Here is an 18,525-nt window from a genome sequence, read left to right as displayed (position 1 = left end):
GAAAAACACCGTCAAGAAAAATCTGGCAACCTCCGAGGCGACTAAGCATAGGGTTAGTTATTCTAATAACCTGATTGGGGAACACAAAAAATTGTTTAGGTGCGTAACCCGACTCTGAATACGAGGAACTTTTCCAGCGTAAATATTAATGTACCTTTTGGACCTAAGTCGTGAAATCTGACTATTTAACAGTGATGTACATAGTGCCGGCGTTCTGCAGTACAGCGCCCCCTACTGTAAGACCATTCTGAGTGATTGCACATCCATTCCAACAATAGGAAGTCAAACAGTAAGACAAGAAAGGCTCAGGCAAAATTGAAAATGGGTCATTTTGACCCGAACAGAAGGGCTGATATTCTCTGTTGGTGTTGTCGAATGGGGAGGGGAGGAAATGGCTTCCTGTAAACTACCTGCCGCAGATGACATTATTAATCTCCATTTATAAAGGCACTGCATGTGCACTGAGCTGCAACGAGAGGAAGCGAGGCAGTCGCTGAGCTCCGTATTAGAGCACCCGTAGCGTGTGCACTCCTTACAATACATCAATGTGACACTAGTTTGTTGATAGTGACCTTTTAAAAAAAAATAGTTCTCTGCCAGGAGGTTGCCATTTTTCCCGCCCTCCCAAAAAAAAAAAAAAAAAAATCATCCTGCGGGAGGAAATTGATTTTTGTCTCACGCCGTCCAGGTAGTTTATGGAAGCCAATTAGGAGTGTTTTTTTGTGTTTTGTTTTGAGTTTGAAGGTCACGTGGAGTCAAAAAAAAAAAAGTAAAAATGAAAACAATACAAATAAAGGAAGGTGTGGTAAAGGAAGAGCCTGAAAGAGGTGCTTCTTTCGTCGGGTTTGAAGTTAGCTATCACAAGGTTGTTATTTTGCCCCACGGAAAAAAAAAAATCACCCCAGGGACGACATTGATTTTATTTCATGCTGTCCAGGTTTACAGAGGCCAATTAGGAGGCATTTTCTGTCTGGAACTGGCTTCTCGGTCGGTGCTCAAGACTGGAAAAAAAAAAAAAAAAAAACGGCCTCTGTAGTGTTTGCTGAATCTGAATCAGACTGATGTCTATTGAAACCGGCAATTTGTGCATCTTCCTTGATGAGAGGTGTTTATTTTTAACAAAAAAGGAAAAAAAAAAAAGCAACGACAGCTGCTACAGTTCCACATATTGAATACTCGAGGCTCGATGGAGAGCAACCCACCATGATGGGGAAGCTCGTCACCGAGTCAGGAGAATGCAATTAAAGCGCACCTTGGAGAGAAAGAACGCAGCTATCTCCACGGGCCGTTACAAAGCCTCATTAACTGTAGTTTGGAAATGAAAAGCGTTCTGCAGCTGCCTCGCCGTCCACGAGAGACAGAAAGAGTTTCGGATAGGACAGAAAAGAAAGAGCGCTTTATTTTTATAGGAAACACACATCAACATTCAGCAGCTAATTGCAATCCCACCTGAAACAAAATCTCTTCTGGGGTAGAATCTGAATTTTTTTTTTTTGGAGAACAGAGAAAAAGAAAATCGATAAGACATACGGCCTTCATGACACATCCATGATCTGGGCAGAAATCTCATTTATACATCGGCACTGTTAAATTCTCGATTCTGATTACGTAACATTTATGTAATGAGTCTCCAGTGTCAGTGCTAAGGTAATGTTTTTCTTTACGTTGTAACTGCTATAAGTAACTTGTTTCATAAACGTTCCATAAGATTAAACATTCCAAAACATATAAACGTAGTAAAAAAGATACAAAGTCGCCTCACAAGTTTTGCCATAAGCACTTTATAAATCCTGCTGAAGTGCTTTATAAAAGATTTATGTCATTCTAATGAATGTGTCATGAAAGCCCAATGTAGGTTACAATATTATCTTTAAACCTGGCATCATAAAACATGTCATGAACATGTTATGGAAGACATCATAAGCTTTAATGAGTTGCCATAAAAGGCCATATAATTGTCATAATGATGTCATGGCTGCTTATGTCACATGCTCATTTTTTGCTAGTATGTTATAGTATAGGTGATTTATTATTTAATACACACTGGTGCATAACAATGACAATGACAATCTTTCCGGAAGCATCTCAATATTAGAAAATAACATGACACTTTATTGGTCTTTACCTGTAATAGTGTGCTAATGAGCACATATGTCATGCCAATGTCATGATGAGCCTTTAATGAAGCTAGCATTGCCTCTGCACCAAATAATGGTAAGTAAATGGTAAGTAAAATTTCTTAATGTGGTTATAGTGAATGTATCACTTATTGTATTCATACAAGTGTTATAACAACTGTCATGACATACGTGGCATAACATCTATAATAATGCAGAGGATAACTAAAGCAAGACATTAAACATTATAGCAGCTATAATGCTGCTATAATAATATCTCACGACAGCGTATGTGCCATGACATGTTTATGATGTGTTATGATGCAAGATTCATGTAATGTGCTACCCTTCCAAGCTATATATAATGTCATATATGCATATAACAATTTTATGCTGCAAAGTCATGCACGGCTTAAGCTAGCATGTGAATAGCTTAATATACCCTGTGCATTTTTTCCATTTTTGCAGCAGAGGCACCATATTTCCCTTCCGCAACCCCATGTCAGGATTATCATCCCTATCTCTCAGATGCAGTGTGTTTCTGTTTACTTCGCCATGTGTTGCTTTATGCGTTGATGTATTGCGCATATTGATATTCAGAGCAAACATGGCCCTCCGAGTTGTCACAGGTTGTGTAACATTTGTGCTGCCAATTCCGTCTGGCAAAGGGCCGCTTCGCTCGCGGATAAATAAACATCAGAACATTGACGTGCACGATGAGCGAAAAGAGAGATTCGGACGGCCAAATCTCTATGAAGAAGAAGCCCATTTAGAAAACATCATAAAACGCGATGAGGGAAAGAGAATCTCGGCTCGGAAGGTTCACCGGCTGTCCTCTGCCGTCCCACCTGGGTTTTAAGGACGTAAGAGGAAAACACCCTCATGAGGAAAAACTAGCGCCGCAAATGTGAGTGATGTGCTGGAGAAAGAGCTGCTTTGTGGCGAACAATAAAGCTGACAGCTTCTTTCGGGCAGATGGGATGAATTCTGGTGGGACTGGAGATGAACGGCTTGGTGGAGGAACGCTGGAGTACGTCTGAGACATTAGGTTATGATCTGCAGCAGCCGAGACGGTCATAAAAACAGCGATTCGAGCAATAAACCTGGTGAAGCTAACATCTGCTCCCTGGCAGATATTTAAGTTCTCTTAAATATCTAAAGGTTCTCGCTGCCAAGACTTCAAGATGTTCCTCATCCTGAGATGTCAATCAGGACATGGAAACGTTGACCTACTCACAGCGCCTCAGTGATGAGATTCTTTCTAAAGCGGAAAACACGCCTTGGCTTCAGAAACATCATCTGCATAATTCCTGGTAATCCTGCGAGCCAGCGGTCTAAACTGCAAAGCCAAGGGAGAGGTTTAATCAAAGGTCATTCTGCTGTCTGAATAATGTTTACATCACGCAGCCAAATCCCAGTCTGGTGCAGTGCCAAGATGTGAAGGTGTGGAGGCCAATTTGATAATGAATGCCTCACTGTATCACATATGTTGCAGAGCTACTAATCACGTTATGAGAATATGAAGCTGCTTCTATTTTAGTGCAAGCAAATAGGACAAGTTCTCTTCTTAGTACCAGTGTAACACAATGACACTATCTGTATTCAAATTCAACCAAAAGTGGGCAAAAACCAAAACAGTTTTTTTTCTTTCTTGTGTGGAAATTCTGGCTCTGACAGTTCCTCAACCTCAGCTACATCACTCCAGTTCATAACCGGTCTCAAATACAGGACTGTTTTTTTTCTGTCATCCTGATCGCACAGCACAAATTTATTTCTCCAAAATATAAAGAAAGTAGTTTCGGCATCCGTGTCAGCTAGTGTCATTTTGAAATAACATCTAATTGACAATTGTTTACTGGCATAACGTCATGACAAATGGTATGTCTATTGTTATACGTAACAGCAATGATGTATCATGTCAAACATCAGAAGCAAACAGAAATAAGTGTCATTATGGTGTCAAGACATAACTGGGTTGTAACAGTGTCATATCATGAGTGTCCTACATGTTCATAAATATCTTGATTCGAAATACGAAATTAAAATGACTGAGAAACTATTTTGAGAAATTATACATTCCTCTGTCATTATGACGTCATGACATTTCCAAATGTGTGCCACGGGTGTCATGACACTATCGCACGATACAAATATCGACGAGTACAAAGTCACTGACATGAATGACACGGTGGTTATGTTTTTTAAAAAGACATTATATAAAATTTGATGCTCATTAATTCATTAGCAATATCCTACAAAAACTTAATTCGAATCAGCAATAAGCTAACCTTAATAAGGGAACCTTCATTCACAGAAAAAATCCAAAAAACAAACCAAAAAAACCTTCATAATACATTTAACCTTTTAATGCTACTTTGGATTTTTCACTTTGAGCACTCTTACAGTGGATAATTAACGACAACGACCAATAAACACATCTGGCATATTCATATTTAACTGAAGATCCTCTAGAGGAGAACAAAATCATGACGATGAGTATACAACACGTTATAGGCACTCTCAGATACATAGATAATGAAATGAGAGCCTGCAAAATAAGGTTAGACGTGGTCTCCATTTTATTATTATTATTACGATTATGGCCTTTTGGTGCAGTGGGATAATGGTATCAAATCAAGAATGAAATGTAATATAAGGTTCCTGTGGCCATGAGGGTCTAATTCTATTCATTTCTCAGTGTCTCACTCATTTTAAAATACAATATTTCCCAGAAATTATATATTTTGAGGCTTAAAAAAAAATAGATCATGAGAAATTTAACAAGCCTTGATATATGTATTATCTTATGGGATCAGCTTATTGAAAAATAACCACAGTGTCACCCCAGAAGCTCCGTATATAAGTACTAAATGAAGACAAGGATGAAATTTAATATCGAGTGGATATTTCCTGGTAAAAGACAATAAAATAGTCAAAAAAATATCCAAACTCTTTAGACTGAAGCTGCATCTTTAACTTTTTTTTTTATTTATCTTTCTGCTGCTAATGCCAGTGAAGCAAGCCTATATCGGTCCACTGGAAGATTGTTTTTCGGTTTGTTTTCCAGATTTAAGTAACATTAATTAAAGAGAAAATGCCATTTTCATTCTGCATCACTCACCTCCTGCCACCTCGAAGATGGCACGGCCAAAGCGTAAAACATCTGGCAATCCGCTAGAGATAGTGCCACTTTTTTTTCTTTTTTCTTTTTTTTTTTTTTAACAAGATTAAGTGGGCTGCATTTAATAATATCTTACCGGAGAAGACTAATGTTTCCTCTCGAGCACATTAGCATTTTGATAACCGGCCCAAGACTTTTCCTTCCATTTGCGATAAGGAGCGATGGCACGGCGGCAGGAGACAGCGTGAAATAATTGGCACGTTGCGGGTGAAAAGTCAGCGTTTAAGGGAGGAAAAAAAAAAAGGACGGTGGCAGAAAAAGGGAAGAAGGAGGGGGCTGAAAATCCGAGGAGTGCTGATTCTGGAGTTCAGTAAAGCCTTCTCTAAATTTGCGTCACTGAATTTGATAGGGAGTGCAATAATTATGGAAAATAAAATCCAAAAAGTTGCATCAGCATTACATTTCAGTTTCTGGATCTCGAATATAATATATAATATCCAGAGCAGCTCCTGGATGACTGAGTGGATGTGTCAAGTAAAAAAAAAAAAAGACAGAAAAAGGTTTTAACAATATTACAGTGTTAAAAAAAGGAGAAAAAAGGTAAGGCAATGAGTCATCTGACCTATGAGTAAGACCTCATATAGTGCTGTGTTAAAGCCTGGAGCGATTTAGAGCTGTGTGAGAGCTAAAGCCAAGACAAAGCCGTGCTGCGCGAGATCACTTCGAATTATCTCTGTGCCCATCAGCGTCACCGAGGATCCTGAAGAAAAAAACACAAAAAAAACCCGCACCTCCGAGTCGACTAGGCGTTCTTGACGGCTATTAGGAACGACACGAGCAGCCCTCCTACATCTAACCCATACACTGTGATGGACGCGAGCAGCTAATGGATTTATGTGTAATCAGGCCACTAATTGACACTGATGTTAATGAAGCCACCAGCGGCGAAGTGCTTATGTCGCACTGACGGTGGACGTGATAGACTTCATTCTTGATTCTTAACCTTTCAAGCTATACGAGTTATTCTTCACCAATGACCCTGATTGGTCAGAAGGCGTTGACGGAGCTCACTCGAATGCACTACGGTTTCTATAGAAACCGCTCGTTCATAGGGACTGGTATTGTGAAGGCTCCACATGAATGCTTTATCTCTTTCATTTTAAGGAAGGAGTCTCCAGTGTCAGCGCTTTGTAACAGTCAAAGGTAAAGCTGTAAAGCTTCCCGAAATGACGAGTTGTGTTTTTTTTGTCGTATTAATTTTGAGAAAGAGATAAAAAAAAGAAGCTGGTGAAGAAACGACTGTTTATAGCTGCTATAACATAAGTGATATCCTGTTCGGCGGACCTTAAATGTAACTATAAACAGATGAAAAGTATGACATCATTGTTTAATGAATAAAAAATTGAAAACCATGGCAAATTTCTGTGTTATAAGAGGGATAAAACACTGCAGGACGTGCTGTTAGAGGAAAACAATCAACTGTGGAGTAGTAACAGCAATGCCGATTCATCACACCCCTCTGTCGTTGATTATTTTCCTACAACAGGACGACACGGAGTTTTATTCCTTACATAATTTATATCTCATTACTGAGAATATGAAAATCTTTCAATACAAATTCACGAGTAATAAGGATTAAGGTACAGGGTGGGATTGGGGCGGAGTTAATTATACTTTTCTCCTGCTAGATTATAAAATAAGATATGATTCATAAGCACAAAATTAAATGCTAACACTTTTTTCTATGAATGCCATCTGTATAATGACTTACAAATACATTTATAGTATGTTATAATTGGTATAATTATTCATGAAAAGGTATTACAGTTTGTTTATAGTGCATTTATTCAGTGATAAAAGAATGCATTGTAAGTAGTGCTTATGACACATTATAATCTTCTCATAATGCACTGTATATGATATATTACAAGCACTTCTTATAATTTAGAAACCATGCTGTAATGCATGTAAAATGACACTCTTATATGGATAAATATCACTAAATGTAATACATGACATCATATTAAATCTTCAGTGACAGGTTTAGGAGTTGATTATGTCGGTTTTATGACGCAGGAGTCAAATAACGGGTTACAAAATAAAGAAAAATGGTAAGTGTGACAGTTGCACTCGTCTTCTGATATCAGTGTTGTTATCGTTAATTGCTCTGGAAATTTGTCAAATAACATCTGCACTACTATTTCTTTATATTTATGCACGTAAGCTTTATAGGTTTTTCAGAGAGAAAAGCAGTCAGTGTTCCAGTCGCTGTAGAGCAAATTCATGTTTGAAGAAAAAAAAACCAACAACAACAAAACACAAATCAATTCTCTTCTTTTATGACTGTTATGGAGATGACGTGCCTCGCTGCTGTGATCATAATCTGAATTACATTCGAAATGTCGACTGTCATTTAAGTCAGCGTGAGATCTTCGGAGGGTGCCGTGTTAATACGATGGAGGAAGTAAAAAGCACTAGTGGCCTGAGCAATGCAATTAAGACGAGTTAAACGTATTTATTGGCGTAAACAGCTTTGGGATTTTTTTTTTCTTTAAAGAACGTGATTATCCTGAAATCCTTTTCCATCAGGGTTTAGATGCACTAGAACATTCCGGGGAACGGCTTCTCTGGTGATTGCGCACGGCTGTTAAGCACTCCATTCACATACACGGTAAAAACACACGTATTGATTAAACTAGACGGCTTTAACAAGCGAGGATGGTGAAGAACTGCGATGAACGCGCACTTGCTTTTTGAACCTAAACTTCTTGCATGACCTTTGGGATCACGGCCATAAATCACAAGCTTATCAGGCGGCTCGGCTTTTCTAGGCCGCGTGCGTTCTGATAACGAGATCTCGCATGCTTTCGATTCCAAATTAGCCGAATTTCTCAGACAAATTGAGCGCCGCATCCAGAATGACCCTCGCTGGTCCAGCCGGGAAACAAAAAAGCTCATTTAAATGATTTTCTTTCCCACAAACACGTTCGGCGTCTGCTTGGAAATCGGCCCCCACACACCGCCGTGACAAAATAAGCAAGCAATTAGCGCGGACACACTCCTACAAGTTATTAAAACTAAACTTATTAGGCAGGGTGTTGCTGAAAACTTGACAAAAAGCCCTCTGTAACTTCAAAAGCCAATTATACACTTCTCATGCATGAGAATAGTGTTCTGAGCAAATTAATTCCTATCAAGAGTCTCCAAATTTTTCACTTTAAGGAAGGCTCTGAGGGAGAAACACAGTGTGTGTGTGTGTGTGTGTTTATAAACCGGGGTTTAAGGTAACCACCAGGCATCTGGGGGGGAAAAAAGCTGCCGCTCTTCTGTTTTAGATAAGATGTAGACACCAGAAATGTTTGCAATAGAAAAGTTCACTTTCTTTCTTCTTATTCTAAGAAAATCAATAGTTATTAAGAAAGTTTGCTTCTAGTCTCTACATTTTAACTAAAACACACAGCTTTTTTCCCCCAATGCTCCTTTCTACCACGATGTGTAGAGAAAACAGCGGTTTTAAACAATTCTCAAATCATCATTACAATTATTTGTAAAGTGTACGATTTGACACTTCATCGTCGACCTATTTAATTCCTTTTTTTTTTCTTTCAAGTGCCATCGTTGTCTATTTTTAACCAAAATTTCATCCATAATAAATATAGTGAACTGACGTTAGCTACATATTTGTCTAACGTTAGCTAAGTCGAACATACGTTGATTCAATTTCGCCTGAATGAACTCAGAACATTCTCCATTTACAGTGATGGCAAGCGAGGATGTATCTTTCGAGTGAGAAAATCAAGATCCGAAGAAAAGGGGGCGGGGCTTCCACTGGCGTCAGTTAATATTGTAGAGTTCAAAACATCTGTTGTACTATAATTGTACTAGTATACTGAGATACGCTATAAAATGCTTAAAAGTAGACTTCTTTCTGATCTTTCCTCTGTGAAATATCGCACAATTTCAAATAATTGGAACACAAAACACTGAGTCGTTAAATAAAATATGCGCCATTGGGGTTTTTTTTTTTCTTCAGACTTGCACAGCGTGTTCTTCATCAGGATGCAGCTTTCGCAGAATCAGACTGGACAGCACCCGAAGCTCGATTATAATATTCATCACATGCTTATTGAATTGATATTAAAATGAGGCGTGAATCGCTGACGGACCTTCCGCTGAAGAAATCTGACATGTTATCTGCATTTTGCAGTACCAGCTCAGCGAGAACTGGCCCAAAGGTTTCCAGCGTGGAGGTCATCAGTTAAACATTTATACGTCTCAGTCTTTTTACAAAGTTCCTGTTGATTGAAATCGGTAAAGATAATTACAGCACAATGTACAGAGGACGTCACTAATTACGCCACTATTAAAGGGATTCTCCAATGTTCTTTTTTTTTTTTTCAGCTGAATCTCTATCCACGGAGCACTGAGAATCTCTATCCCTCTCCCTGCACTGAGAAAAGAAAAACCGGAAATCCTGTTTACCTCAAAGTTATTTATAAGGCTACTTGTTAAACTCCGCCCATACAGGAAGTACGTTACCTTAAAATTGAACGATAAAGGTGTGAGGATGATAGAGATGTAAGAAAACGGCTTTCCGAAGCTGTTGTTAGAGAGTTTTATCCACTTTTCAATCCTGGAGTAAAAAGTAGTGTTGTAGGGTTTGTGGCATTCATGCGCTATACGCAAATCACTCTCGCTATAAAAGTAATCCCGGTTACAAAAAAAGACCAAATTCTACACATTCAGAGCAAAATTTAGTCAGCTTTGACAATTCCCTGCTTTACCCTATTCATTATGAATAATTTATCCTATTTATTCATTTTATGGTTACTTTATTATTATTTGTAGAATTTCCAGGTGAACATGGTGGCCTGGAAGGTCACATGACCAGCCATAATAGACAGACAAGAAAGATATAAGAAATGTTGTCTTACTGACACCTTGCTAGTCAATATGTAAGGAATAAAACACTCTGTGTCATGCTGTTTTGGGAAAATAATCAATGATGGAGTGGTGTGATGAAGCGGAGTCACTGTTACCATCTTGAAGTTGATTAATTTCATATAACAGCATGTCGTGAGGTGTTTTATTTCTCTTATACCACAGCAATTCGCCAATTTTTCCTTTATTAAAGAACAATATGTCATACTTTTTTTTATCCGTTTATAGTACTGAGAATCCACAAAGCGTAAACCTTTCTGTCCTGAAGACATCGGAAAACTTAAAGTTACGCATTTACCTCAGCCTCTTACAAAGCACTGACACTGGAGACTCCTTCCACACATGTTAAATGATCGTCTCCTCATAAGGAGAAACCTTGCGTACTTATTTACTCTCTGCGTAACTGCAGAAACGTATCAGAACAAGCTGCAACATACTGCAAACCGGCGTCATAGAAAATCAATCATTTCCTTCTGACCAATCAGAATCGAGAATTCAACAGCGCTGTCGTTTTCAATAATGCTGAAACTGGCCCTAAGGTGATTTAGATGCTAATATACAAATGTCAGGTTCTCGACAGTTAGAAATGATCTGTAGGAAATCAGAAGGATCCTAAAATTTGAGGAATGTTGTGCTGCTAATTTTTCCTGGTTCATGTAACGTGATTAGTGGTTTCGCTCCACTTGGCAATTAGCAAACCCACCAGATGTTACACGAGCAACACTGATCATTTATTACAACTCGAATCAACCAGCACCATGACAATAGTGTATCTAATAATCATCCACAAAACCGGCCATGATCGTGCCCAAATGCAAGTGTTTACTCTGCGTTATTACAACTCTGCTTGCAATCTGGTGCTTGTGTGAAGGATAATTACGAAAATGATAGAAATTCCTCTTCATATTATTATTATTGAAGAATTACTGATTCCATTGCTCCATTTTTACACTGCAAACACGCTTTGTACTATTTACTATTTAATATGTATTAACTGAGTAGAAAGACTGATCACGCTACAGAACCATGTAGCTCAAAAAACGATCCTGATGAAACATTTAGCATCATCTGGCCTGTAAAAAAAAGTGGAAAGTCTTGCCGTTTTTGTACTAATTCTAGGTGGATAAGTACTGTATGCTCACGAAGCATTTAGGGAATCAGAGAAAACGCACACAGGCTTCAGGACATATTGCCGTGCCATGAACGTTGGCGCATTGTTCTGCCGTCCTCTGGCATCGTGTCCCGGCCGCGGACATTCACACACTGTTTGTTGTCAAACCCCCAGTGGCATTTCGAAAAGAGCATCTTTCGGGCTCAGCTGGATAATATTCCTGTTTGGAAAACCTGTGGGAAACACGCTCCGGTCGACTGCGGCGTCGGGGAAATAAAGCTTTTCATAATGAACAGGCAGAAATATCAAAAACAATGAATAACACTGGAGTAAAGCATTGATTAAAGCTTGGAGAAAGAGCTTTTTAAAATTTATATCTAAGTTATCGTCATGAAAGTTCAACATGTACCTTAATACACAGATACAGCGGTACAACATGAGGATCTTACACCTCAGCAATGTCACAGTGACCTTGACCGATCGAATTGGGAAGAATTTTTAATAATCTGCTCCTTCGGTAAAATTTATAATAATAATATTAATAATAACAATAATTATCTGCTCCTTTTAATTATTATTGAATTTAATTTCAAGATAACTTTTATGTGCTGATCTGCAGGACACAGGAAGTTCTATACTATTTTTTAAATCTTTTAAATTAAAAGATTATTAAAGAACACCACATACACCATCATATTTATTATCAGTTCATAGTCACGTTTAATGTTATCACTTACGTTACAGCAGCTATAAACGGCCGTTCCCTCGCCAGCCTTTTTTTCTGGCTTGCAGCTTGTCATATTACCGAGAAACTGGAAAAAAACCCAAAAACTTCTGATTGTTACAAAGCTCTGACACTGGAGACTCCTTCCATACATGTCAAACACACGTCTGCTTACAGAAAAGTTCGCCAGATCAAGGAGTAGAGACACTTTAATCAGTCCCTGTGACGAAGTCTAGAAGTTTTGCTAGGGAAATGATTACGTATGAGAATGAATAATCTCTACATTGTTGACAGCTTCATAGTGAACTGATCTAGGGAGGACATTTTTTTTAAATTCGCATTGGACGCAGCACTCAGACATTTAATAACGAACATTAATTAAGCCCGAGGTCTATTCATCAGCTAGACAGAAACCTGTAACCTTTTATTGCATCATCATCAGTTTTATTGTCTCGGTGATAGATTACGTAACGACGTCGCTCACGGCATATGAAGTCCTACAGAAGGTAATTAGTAATCATTTTACTGCACCATGAACAATATAACAAACTGCATTTTACAGATTATACAACTGGGTTAGCTGGGGTTAGACTAATAGCAGTGTGAGTGCTAGCATCGCGCCAGGTCTATAAAGGATTCAGGCATTTAAACCTGGAACTGAAACCAATAAACGTGTCCTGGACAAGTGTTTTAAATTTCCTGGAACTACAATTACAAGACAAAGAGGTTTTTAAAGGATTCTTGGTGGATGTCCAGGGTCCAGTCTGTAACCATTTAACAATGAGAACCACTTTGGCTTCTTGAACAGCTCCTAAAAGAAAGGTTTTAGTACACCAACGTGAAAGCAGAATTTCCTCACATAATCAATTGCATATATATTGTGTTTTACGCCACTTTTCATTCACATAAAGCTGTAATTTTATTCTACGACCATGTCACACTGACTTGTCACAATGTACGAGATCCAAATTCTCCATAACGTGTCATAATGTGTGTTCTCCATGCCCAATTATACAACAAAGATCCTCTAATGATAGATCTGCGATTAAAGAAACTCAGACGTAGTTTACGTCATCAACCAGCGCAGAAAATAAACATAAACATAAACATTCTTCAGTTAGCTTGAGGTAATGAGGATATCTGTTTCTGTCCAGGTTTTTTTAACATTTCGCCATCGCTCCAAACATATTTGTCGCTGTAACGTGAGTTTGGTGTCACCCTATTGGTGGCTTTTGGAAAAGTGTCATCCTATTGGTGGCTTTTGGAAAAGTGTCATCCTATTGGTGGCTTTTGGAAACGTGTCATCCTATTGGTGGCTTTTGGAAACGTGTCATCCTATTGGTGGCTTTTGGAAACGTGTCACCCTATTGGTGGCTTCTGGAAACGTGTCATCCTATTGGTGGCTTTTGGAAACGTGTCATCCTATTGGTGGCTTCTGGAAACGTTCTCACACTCTGAGATTTTACTCAAAAATTTCTCACGCTGCTAGCACTTTGTTGTCGGATGTCTTTGAACTAAGAATTGTTTTGCGATGTTAATTATCCGAATCCTGAGCAGTTACATCTGAATTTGTTAATTAGGCTAACAATGATAGAAATATTCCATGTAGGCTTAAATGAACATGATCCTTACCTGAACCTAAAGCAGCCAAAAATCACAGGACCAAAGTGTCCATCCATCAAAAGGCCCCTCAAATGAACCGTTTTTCTACACTCCAATTATCTGTATTTTTTGAGCCAGTTGTTTTTAATGAGAGTTTAACACCTACCTTATTACTAACACTCCAAACCTCAACTTATCAGCTAATTAGAAAGACACTCACAGTCTGTGTAGATATGTGACTCTTCAGGTCGTGAGCTTACCACTCGTGACTTCTGTGTTTGGATAAGCCAGAATTTTTTACTTCCTGTCAACTGTCGATGTGTTGAAGAAGATATTGTTTTATAAAGTACATTTTGCTTAGAAGAGCTGCTCAAGTTACATCCATAACTATATAAAATAACCTAACTTGCACAGTGTCTTTTAGCTAGTCACTCTAGCTAACGTTACCAGATCACAGACGTAAAAGTTAGCTGAGGACTGTGTCTTTTTTAGTACCTGAGGATCTAATTGTATTTATTTGTGTAAAGTTATATTCAAACTTAATAACATCTGCAAAAAAAAAAAAAAAAAAGGTTATTCAATGACAGGGTATGCGGAAGACTGCGTCCTCAAAAACATGTCTGTTATTGTATCTTCGGCTTAATGAATAAACCTAATAATGCACAATTTGGGGCGGAGTCAATGCAAATGTATTAATTTAGCACCCTTCCGATTTATTAAACCTGAAAGCCACTGATAATGGAGACTGCGTGAGCAAATCGATATGTCTGGCGAGCATGTATTAAATTTGCAAAAGGCAAAATTAGAGCATTCACTAGGTTTTAATAATTGAAAAGGTTTTTCAAGATTATACCTGAGTCATTCCCTCACCAGCCTCTCTTTTTTTCTATCTCTTGAAATTAATAAGACAAAAAAACGCAGCTTGCCGTTGTTTACTGCCTGAGAAAATGCAAGAGCGTAAGAGCGTAAACTCCTCTGTCCTGTGCTGAAAAACTTACGGACCGTGACAAAGCAAAAATTATAAGCTGTTACTAATGTAACTAGTTGTTGCTTCTGACCAGCTGGATTCGAGAATTCAGTAGTGCTATGGTATAAAAATAAATAGCACATGCCAAAACCTACTTTACATATTTTTCCTATACCTACTTTTTGCAAATTAGCGCTCGTTATTTGGGCTCTATGGATAAATCGGGGCCTGAAACTGGAACTTATGAACTTATAAAGCAGTTAACGCACTAGCTATTGCTAATTTGCGTATAATTTTTGTACATACTGGCTGCTGCAGAATTATCATTGTAGATTGAATATAAATAAATATTACTGTAATATAATATTACTACTGCCTTCGCACACACTACAGGTGTAATGCAATGCCACTATCTGTATCTGTATCCGGATTTAAACTTAAAGTGGGCGTGACTTAAACTGCAAGGCCGTGCATTCTGGCTTTGACAGTTCCTCGACCTCAACTACATCACTCCAGTTCATAACTGCTTTCAACTAGAGGCGTTATCCCGCTTACGCAAACTATTATTTTTGTTTGTACGTTTGTATTTTTCAACGTTCTCTTTCCCAAAATAGAAACGAGTAGCCGAATACAAACAAGTAGCCGAATTTAAATCACCGTGAACCTGATCAGGCAGATTCCTGCGTGTTTACGTATTTTAAAAAAGGCATCTCCTAGTCGTGTCTGTATTTGTATTCGTTTAGAACACATCTGTTCATTCAGTTCATCTGCTTTGGTTACACACCAATCAGGTCCAGCTGCTTCCTGCTCAAAATAACGACTGCTTTGGAAGAGTGTGTTAAACATTTAGTCCATTTGGGTCATATGACTTTCTACACCGTCGTCACTAGGGACCCATTAGCAGGAAAATAAAAAATAAATAATAAAAATCTAAACCAGGTCTTGTTCTGAAAGCGAATTAAATGCTGTTCTGCGTGCTATTATATTGGCACCCTGACTTTCCACAAGTATACGTATGTTAGAATATCATTTTGCGATAAAGGACCATATTTAGCGCAGGTTCAGACAAAGAAACCCGACGGAAGCTCAGCTGACATCTATGAATCGTGCCTCAATACAGACATGACTTTACCTTGAAACACACAGCCTCCTTATTACTCGAGGCAGAAATTTCTCTAATGTATTAATGCACATGTACAATGCAGAGCTTTCGCACGTCCTTTTCTTCTGTTTTTCTCTAATGCACAGCACTTTGATGTTTAAAAAGCTTCTAAAACTCCTCAAGGCTTTAAAACCGTCGCAGCTCTTTGGCCGGAGCTTAATGTCTAAAAAAAAAAAAAAAAGTCTAGGGAAAAAAAAAGCATCCAGTGTTTTAACTGCTGACATTACACTCTTTTCGCTTAAACTCCAAGGTAATGTATATAAATATATAATCTATTCTCCTCGGGCTGTATAGAGAAATGTACTGCTCTGATTTAATATTCACATTCGACAATTTATTATTATAATTATTTGTATTAGTATCAGGAGTAGTATTTTCTTTATTTCATCACTATTTAATTTCTGTTCAATGTCACTTTCTTTGGTTTAACAGTAATTACATAAGGAATAACCCACCCCATGTCATGCTCTTATAGGAAAATAATCAATGACGGAGTGGCGTGATGAAGCGGAGTCACTGCTACCACCTCGAGGTTGATTATTTTCCTATAACAGCATGTCCTGAAGTGTTTTATTCCTCTTTACATCACAGCAATCTTATTTGCTTATTTGTTAAACAATGACACATCATAGGTTGTATCCATTTATAGTTACGTTTAATGTTGCGGAACGTCCATGAAACGAGATCTTACTTACGTTATGGCAGCTATAAACAGTTTTACCCGCAACCGTCTCTCTTTTTTCTCTCTCTTGAAGACAACTCCTCTGTGTGAAGTTTGTCGGAAAAGCTACAGCTTCACATCGGACTGTTACAAAATGCTGACACTGGAGACTCCTTCCATCAATGTTAAATCAATAAATAACTTTTTTTTAAATTCCAGGTTCATAGTAACTGTGATCATGGCTGATTACATCGCTCGTTAAATGCAGACAGTGAACGTTAAATCCTCAATAACAGTGGAGAATCTAGGCCACTCGGGAATGAGTGATGACTACAGGTATTGATCTTCATCATTACTCTCCTACTGTTTCTTCAACACCACGTCTGCGATTTATCGACGCGGCATTCAACACGATCAGAGAGCACGAAAACACTGTGAGTCAGACTTCCGCGACTGCACACGAACTCCAACGCTGACCCGCTAACTTGCTAGGTCCAGATAATGGCACGCTCGAATAAACAGATTAAACAATCCCTGGAACAATAAGCAATCAATAATGGAGCATCACTGATACAGACTCACTGTAAAAAACATTCGCAGCAGCAATTTATTGCTTTTTTTTCATTAATAATGTAGTGAATATCTGTGAGAGATTACGAGTTGTCAGGTGTGTGTGGTGTGAAACGGAGATTGTGCCAGAAAGATCATCATCACCATCATCATGCAGCAGCCGCGCGGCTCTTCGGGGTCGAACAGTTCAGCATCATCAATAGACGCTAATCTCTAATTTGGACATTGCTTCACTTTTGTTTACTGTGTGTGTGTGTGTGTGTGTGTGTGTGTTTTCTCCTTGACTGCTACTAATATTAATCACCCACTTAGCATCCATGATGCCAGATCTTCAAAGAAACTCAGAAATAAACAAATAAATAAATAAATAAACTTTGGAGTGTGCAAAAAAAAGTAAACATTGAAGTGATCACTGATATGCAACGCAACTGTGCAAATATCGCAAGCTTTCTAATAAAATCTGCAATAAACACATATGTATCCTGTGCATCATCTTGTGCATTATCTTGTGCAATTTTTTGTTTTCTCTCTTATCAAACACACAGCAATAAATGAAGCATGCACGTGCGTGTCCTAAAAACAGCCCTAACCTTGGACGCTATGCATGGAAGGCTGGAAGAAGCTAAACTCTAAACTCTTCTCCTCTTTGCCTACTTCGTGCTGTCTGAGATTTTCCCAGGGACTGGTGCATTAATCATCATCGTGATGCCAGTGCAGATGCGCTCAAACTCACACACACACACACACACACACATACACACATACACAAAATAAATGCACAACTTCAGTGTATGCAAAAGAAATTAAACATGAAAGTGCTCCAAATGCATCATTTCCAAGTCTCTAGAAATATCACTCACACACAATGCAGCTGATTATTTAACCTAAGCATGTTGTTTAAGGAGAAGTTAAGGAGAAGCTTCATCTGTGCATCATCTTATTCGTTTTTTTTTTTCTTTTATCAAACACACAGCAATAAATAAAGCATGCGCGCGCCTTTGGGACCCATGCCATGCGAGCCAAGTGTGCACAAAACCAAGTCGCGAGCCTCCGCGAATCGCAAAACACCGAGCACTGACCTCCGGTGGGGGAAAAGAAAGGAAGCGCGCGGAGCGTGTTTTCTTTTTTTCTTTCTTTCTTTCTTTCTTTTTTTTTTTTTCTTTTTTTTTTTTTTTTTTTTTTTATTTAACGACGTCGCACCGGAATGCGTCCCCGCCGCGCTCGCGTGCACATCCCTTCTCCTCCTTCTCTTCCTCCTCCTGCTCCTGCTCTTCCTCTCTTATGCGCGAGCGCGCTCGTTTTCTCTCTCCCCGCGCGTGTCTTACCTGAAGGGCATCTCCCGCCACTGCCATCAGCTGCCAAGATTTCATGGCGGTCGAGGAGGAGGAGGAGGAGGAGGGGGTGGGGGGGTGAGGGGGGGGTTTAACGGGAAGTGCAAAGCGTGCTGGGGGTGCTGGTGGTGGTGGTGGGGTAGGAAGGGGGGCAGAACGGGAAGGGGTAAATTTGGAAAAAAAAAAAAAAAAAAAAGGCGCGAGGAGCAGAAAGTGGC

General features: G+C 38.8%; 1 protein-coding gene across 1 annotated transcript in view; it reads right to left on the bottom strand.

Moving 5' to 3' along the window:
* The window catches only part of rbfox1 (RNA binding fox-1 homolog 1), a 292,080-nt gene extending 273,784 nt beyond the window's left edge, over positions 1–18,296 (bottom strand). The window contains exon 1 of the mRNA XM_034309949.2: positions 18,056–18,296. The gene's annotated coding sequence lies outside the window, so the exon portion shown is untranslated. The remainder of the gene's footprint in view (positions 1–18,055) is intronic.
* Positions 18,297–18,525: the final 229 nt, after the last annotated feature.

The sequence above is a fragment of the Pangasianodon hypophthalmus genome, chromosome 13, assembly GCF_027358585.1.
Source record: "Pangasianodon hypophthalmus isolate fPanHyp1 chromosome 13, fPanHyp1.pri, whole genome shotgun sequence".
NCBI lineage: Eukaryota > Metazoa > Chordata > Actinopteri > Siluriformes > Pangasiidae > Pangasianodon > Pangasianodon hypophthalmus.
This window is presented reverse-complemented; position numbering and strand designations above follow the sequence as displayed.